The sequence below is a fragment of the Pygocentrus nattereri genome, chromosome 14 (genome assembly GCF_015220715.1).
Source record: "Pygocentrus nattereri isolate fPygNat1 chromosome 14, fPygNat1.pri, whole genome shotgun sequence".
NCBI classification, from domain to species: Eukaryota; Metazoa; Chordata; class Actinopteri; order Characiformes; family Serrasalmidae; genus Pygocentrus; species Pygocentrus nattereri.
The window spans coordinates 16,621,610-16,628,483 of NC_051224.1; the positions used below are offsets into that span (position 1 = coordinate 16,621,610).

The 6,874-nt window shown below is 40.5% G+C and overlaps 1 long non-coding RNA gene across 1 annotated transcript; it reads left to right on the top strand.

The window, feature by feature from the left end:
* Nucleotides 1-2,052: 2,052 nt before the first annotated feature.
* On the top strand, nt 2,053-2,990 carry LOC119265108. Its single transcript, XR_005131408.1, has 3 exons — nt 2,053-2,168; nt 2,433-2,515; nt 2,767-2,990. It is a non-coding gene; the product is annotated as an uncharacterized LOC119265108 (long non-coding RNA).
* The last annotated feature ends 3,884 nt before the right edge of the window (nt 2,991-6,874 follow it).

The following is a 6,874-nucleotide window of genomic DNA, read 5'->3' on the forward strand; positions in this document are numbered from 1 at the left end:
TTGCGCGCGAGGCTAGGAGAGGCAGAAGAGCACGAGGAGGGCGGGGCGGAGGAGGAGAGCAGGCAATCAGCAGCAGCGCTATAGAGGAGAGAGATGGAGGAGGAATCGAACTGTTCATCACCTCTCTCTCTCTCTCTCTCTCTCTCTCTCTCCACCTGTCTCTCTCTCTCTCTCTCTCTCTCTCTCTCTCTCTCTCTACCGGTCTCTCTCTCTCTCTCTCTCTCTCTCTCTCTCTCTCTCTCTCTCTCTCTCTACCTGTCTCTCTACCTCTCTCTCTCTCTCTCTCTCTCTCTCTCTCTACCTGTCTCTCTCTCTCTCCTTGTCTCTCTCTCTCTCTACCTGTCTCTTTCTACCTGTCTGTCTCTCTCTCTCTCTCTCTCTACCTGTCTCTCTCTCTCTCTCTCTCTCTCTCTCTCTCTCTACCTGTCTCTCTCTCTCTCCTTGTCTCTCTCTCTCTCTACCTGTCTCTTTGTACCTGTCTGTCTCTCTCTCTCTCTCTCTCTCTCTACCTGTCTCTCTCTCTCTCTCTCTCTCTCTACCGGTCTCTCTCTCTCTCTCTCTCTCTCTCTCTCTCTCTCTCTCTCTCTATACTTGTCTCTCTCTCTCTACCTGTCTCTCTCCACCCCTCTCTCTCTCTCTCTCTACCCCTCTCTCTCTCTCTCTCTCTCTCTCTCTCTACCTGTCTCTCTCTCTCTCCTTGTCTCTCTCTCTCTCTACCTGTCTCTTTCTACCTGTCTGTCTCTCTCTCTCTCTCTCTACCTGTCTCTCTCTCTCACTCTCTCTCTCTCCCTCTGTACCTCTCTCTCTCTTCATCTCTTTCTCGCTCTCTCCCTATACATACATACACACACACACACACACACCATATTGCTAAAAGTATTTGGTCGTCTGACTTCATACGCATATGAACTTGAGTGACATCCCATTCTTAATCCATAGGGTTTAATATGATGTCGGTCCACCCTTTGCAGCTATAAAAGCTTCAACTCTTCTGGGAAGGCTTTCCACAAGGTTTAGGAGTGTGTTTATGGGAATTTTTGACCATTCTTTCAGAAGCGCATTTGTGAGGTCAGACACTGATGTTGGATGAGAAGGCCTGGCTCACAGTCTCTGCTCTAATTCATTCCAAAAGTGTTCTATCGGGTTGAGGTCAGGACTTTGTGCAGGCCAGTCAAGTTCTTCCACACCAAACTCGCTCATCCATGTCTTTATGAACCTTGCTTTGTCATGTTGGAACAGGAAGGGGCCGTCCCCAAACTGTTCCCACAAAGTTGGGAGTATGAAATTGTCGAAAATCTCTTGGTCTGCTGAAGCATTGAGTTCCTTTCACTGGAACTAAGGGGCCGAGCCCAACTCCTGAAAAACAATCCCACACCATAATCCCCCCTCCACCAAACTTTACACTTGGCACAATGCAGTCAGACAAGTACCGTTCTCCTGGCAACCGCCAAACCCAGACTCGTCCATTGGATTGCCAAATGGAGAAGTGTCATTCGTCACTCCAAAGAACACGTCTCCACTGCTCTAGAGTCCAGTGGTGGCGCTTTACACCACTGCATTCAACGCTTTGCATTGCGCCTACCACTCTGTGGCTGAGTTGCTATCATTCCCAATCACTTCCACTTTGTGATAATACCACTGACACTTGACTGTGGAATATTTAGTAGTGAGGAAATTTCACGACTGGACTTGTTGCACAGGTGACGTCCTATCACGGTACCACGCTGAAATTCACTGAGCTCCTGAGAGTGACCCATTCTTTCACAAATGCTTGTAGAAGCAGTCTGCAGGCCTAGGTGCTTGGTTTTATACACCTGTGGCCATGGAAGTGATTGGAACACCTGAATTCAATGATTTGGATGGGTGAGTGAATATTTTTGGCAATATAGTGTATATACATACAAATATAAATGTTTCTCTCTGTGTATACTCCTCCCTAGTTCTCTCAGTCTCTATTTTTTCTGTGCTTCTTTCTTTCTTTCTTTCTTTCTTTCTTTCTTTCTTTCTTTCTTTCTTTCTTTCTTTCTTCTCTCTCTCTCTCCCTCTCTTTAACACACAGTAGTCTAGACTCTTTCACTCTCTCTATTTCTTCCTCTTTCTCTTTATTTCATTGAGGTACCCCTTACTATAGGGTGGGTCGAGGTTCCTCTACTCACCTAAGTGTTCAGGTAAGAGTGGTGTCTACAGGTGGATGTACAGTGTATTCTGTATCTTGGGCATTTTTAACAATGTAGCTTAGAACAAAGTGGGATATATTTATTTATGTGAAAACAAATGAAACCGTCCAGCTCCCAAACACTGCAGAGGGAGGTGTTGGAAAAAAGTAACATTTTTCAATATTCTGTCTCCTTCTCTCTCTCTCTCTCTCTCTCTCTCTCTCTCTCTCTCTCTCTCTCTCTCTCTCTCTCTCTCTCTCTCTCTCTAAAACGTAGTGCACTCGTTCTCCATCAATCAGCAGATGAACTAGCGCCATCTGGTGGTGAAGAATGGTGGACACAGTGCCCAGCCTGCCTCAGTGAGTATGACTTTTTTCCCTTTTTTGAGCCCTAATTACAAACACATAATAAAAGACCAGGTGCTTTGCCCTGGAGTGGTAGCCGAGCTAATTAGATTTTATTGACTTTATGAACTTTTATTGAAGCCCTCCTCTACGGGGAGTGTTCTTGCTATAAAGTGCTCGCTTAGTCTTGAGGGCTCTTTATTGATTCCAGCCCTTTCTGTATCTTTCAGCTAAGTTTAAAATGACTCTGAATATTGGTGTTTTAGACCTTGAAGATTCATCTGACCTGAACCCGGGAGAGGAGCATGAACAGCGCTGCCTGCATTGGACATGTCTGTAAAGTTGTTGGTTATTAAACTCTTTAGACCTGTTCATCACATTCATTACTTATCATCCTTATCATCATTATTACACTGATAATGAACAGCCTACTGTCTCTGTGGGTTTGTCATAAAAGGCCGACATCTGGCCATGTACAAACACACTTAACTGTGTCCCCTGGATTTCAGAGTTATCCTGTTAATAAACTCAGATGAAAATAATTCATTATTTATTTGAAATATACTTTAGCCTGCTAGACAGCTTCTTTATCCTTTTGCAACTACAGACCTTAATATATACTACCAGGGGTTTGAATCACTGAAAGTTGAATTTGAGATTCATGGTTTCGAATCTGTTCAGTTTCACTGGCTTTTGAATTGAATCAGTTCAATGGTGTCAACCAGAATCTGTTGAACCCAAACCAATTCAAGACCTGTGAAATAGAATCAATTTGATCTCACTGGTTTTCATTTGTTCAGTTTGACTGGTTTCAAATCAACATGATTCCCTGGTTCCAAACCGATTCCATTAGCCTGGTTTGATTCAGAAGCGATTGTTGTGAACTAAGAGCATTCTAATTTGATTCTGTGATTAAATTAATTAAAAGTATTGGTATAGTATGAAGAACTAAACTGCTTCTCCCATTTTTGGGGTATTTTTGAATCAATTAAATTATTCAGTAATGTCTAGTGCTTCAAACGTGATTCCAAAGGAACACACTTGAAATAGGCTAAACTGCCTGACACAGGCTATCCTTACAATATAAAGAGAGTGTGTGTGTGTGTGTGTGTGTGTGTGTGTGTGTGTGTGTGTGTGTGTGTGTGTGTGTGGACTCAAGTTGGAGGAGAATCTCTCATATTTTTGTTTAAATATCACAAGTATTTTTTTAAACAAGTTTCATTTGTGAATAAATAAAGATTCATTAGATTCATAGCATGTAAAGAGTCTGATGAAACCGTTGGCTGATGAAAACGATTCAGTATCATTTTCTTTGCTTTTGCTTTCAAGGCAGATTAGTAAACAAGTGAATTGACACACCACTATAGCTCAGGATGTCCATCAAAGTCAGGATGGGACAGATTTCAAAATCAAGGTAATTGCTTTTATGTGGAAACTGCATATTGTTGTTTTATGCTGTTTGTAAAGCATGTGCATAAACCAATGCACCTCATTCCAGCCTACAGCCTGTTCAGCTAGTGTACAGTTGTGGCGCAGCAGGGTCTGGTGAAAGTAACTGCACAATCAATAATAAACGTGATTGTTCACTTTGTAGTTACCTCCAACTTCAGTGATATCATTTTGAATCACATACATAATAAGCAGTGGTGGATGAAGTACATAAATCATGTACTTGAGTTAAAGCAGAGATGCCCAAGGTAAAATATTACTCCAGTAAATGTAGAAGTTCCTCCCTTTAGACCTCCACTTGAGTACAATATGAATTATGGCTCTAATGTCCTTTTATCATTTTTATAACAAGACTCTTAATTTAGGTGAAAATCCTCCAGTGTCACTCTTAGTAAGCCAGTCTTTTAATAGAATGTCATTAATTAGTGACGCTAACATCTATTAAAATGATCATAAGCACAAAACACTGAAGGCAAACAATTTCCATCGGGGAGAACCGAGTGGCTCTAAAATCACTTTTTACAAACAAGCAAAGTTTCAGTTTAAAATGTTTAGTAAAAACTTGCTTTAAACACAGATTCACAATTGAGTTTCTTTATCTCTCTAGGTTCATAAACATAAACTAGCAAAAACAAATTTACTATAAAATGAAACTGTTTGTATAAATTCAGAAAAAATACACGTCAGTCACAACTGCATATGTGTGCATATTTCTATACTGTGGTATATTTACACAAAGTTAGGTTAGTTCATCATTTATGTTGAATAGACTCTCCCAAAATTTTATGCTGCTGCACTGATGTTGAACCGTGTGCTTGCACTGGGTTGGTATGACCAACAGGTCAAAACAAGCTTTAAACAAAGTTCACGCTGTGCCCTGATGGTTGTTCTTGCTTTGCGCTTCTTTCATTTTGACAAGGTACATTTTTATACACAAAGAGAACCGAAAGGAATGACAGATTTTTCAAAATGTAGTGGAGTAAAAAGTAAAAAGCTGCCTAAAATGGAAAAACTTCAGCAAAGTACAGATGCATGAAAAAACTACTTAAGTACAGTAACCAATTACATTTACTTAGTTAATGTCCACCACTGATAATAAGGCATGACTGCGTTCTCAAGTGATTGTTAAATCTACTTATGTATGTGATTATTTTTTACAATGATAATAATAATAATAATAATATATATATATATATTTATTTATATGACACTTTTCATGCTCAAAGTGCTTTACAGACAGGAGATAAAACATAGTTATATAAGAAATTAAAAGTAGTTATTTAGAATCAGAAGAAAATGACACATTAAATTATAAGATAAATACCATGAGACATTGTTTTAATTAAATGCTAAATTAAAGTGATATGTTTTTAGATGCTTCTTAAAAGTGAATAGTTCCACAGTTTAGAAGCAGAATAACTGAACTCGCAATGCTTTCTGTATTTTACAGAGGGTATTTGTAGAAGGCCACTATGTGCAGATAAGATCATGTGCAGGAACATAAACAGACACACTGTGATGTAAGATGTGCTTTAAGATCATCAGACACAGCCTCAGTTGTTAAGTCTAGACTAAAAACTTACTTGTATAGTCAAGCCCTTGGTGATTAGTCTTCCCTATCAGATCAAGTTAAGTTAAACTTTTTTAATCCCACAACCGGGGAAATTCCACCTCCGCATTTAACCCATCCATGAAATGAAACACCACACACACACACTAGGGGGCAGTGAGCACACCTGCCCGGAGCGGTGGGCAGCCCTATCCACGGCGCCCGGGGAGCAATTGGGGGTTAGGTGTCTTGCTCAAGGACACCTCAGTCATGGACCGTCGATGCTGGGGATCGAAATGGCAACCTTCCGGACACAGGGCCAGTTCCCTAACCTCCAGCCCACGACTGACAGAGTATCTGCTGCTCTCTTAACACTGTAATCTGTGGTCAGCCACTCTTTACAGAACTGACTGCGTTTTTCTTTCCTTTCTTTGCCGAGCTGAATAGCTGCCCATCCTGTGTCTGATGCTGTTGCCTCTTCTGCCTTGATCGGGTGCCACTGCTCACCAGCCTTCTGGACTGGCTTGACCACCACTGAGCTTCTTGCTTTACAGGGCTGTGCAATCCTCTCCCTCAGATGCTGCTCCTGCTGCATAATCATAAATTAATCAAGTTAATCACTGCTTTTCTTTTCCCCACTTTGTGCTATAATCCTTTTACTAATACTGTTTGCTATCCGGTTTTGACCGTAGGAGGATGGGTTCCCCTTCTGAGTCTTGGTTCCTCTCAAGGTTTCTTCCTCTTTAGGGAGTTTTTCCTTGCCACCGTCGCCGCTGGCTTGCTCATGGGGGCTTGGACCTGGATTTTCTTTTCTTTTTTTTCTGTAATACTGATTGTTCTGTAAAGCTGATTTGTGACAACATTTGTTGTAAAAAGCGCTATATATATAAATTTTGCTTTGCTTTTTGCTTTTTGCATTTTGAGCTTTAAAAACTAATAGCAGAAACTTAAAATCTATCCTGAATAATACAGCTAGTCAGTGCAGTTCTTTTAAGGCAGGAGTGATCTGATCTCTCTGTGTTGTTTTGTTAAGATGCTGCCGTATTTTGTACAAGTTGTAAGGGATGTAGTTTTTTCTTAATAAGTCCAGTAAGAAAATCATTACAGTGATCAACTCTGCTTTAACAAATGCATGAACAAGTTTCTCTGCATCGCTCTGAGAGAGAAAAGGCCAAACGTTATCAATATTTCTCAAATGATAAAAAAGCTGTGTTTACATGTGGGATGAAACAGAACTCAGAGTCTACGATCACCTCCAGGTTTCCTACTTCAGGTTTGGTATATGAAGCTAAAGAACCAAGTTTCTCATAAATCATTTTTCTCTGAGTTTCTGTACTAACAATCAATAATTAAGTTTTTTCATAATTTAATTGTAG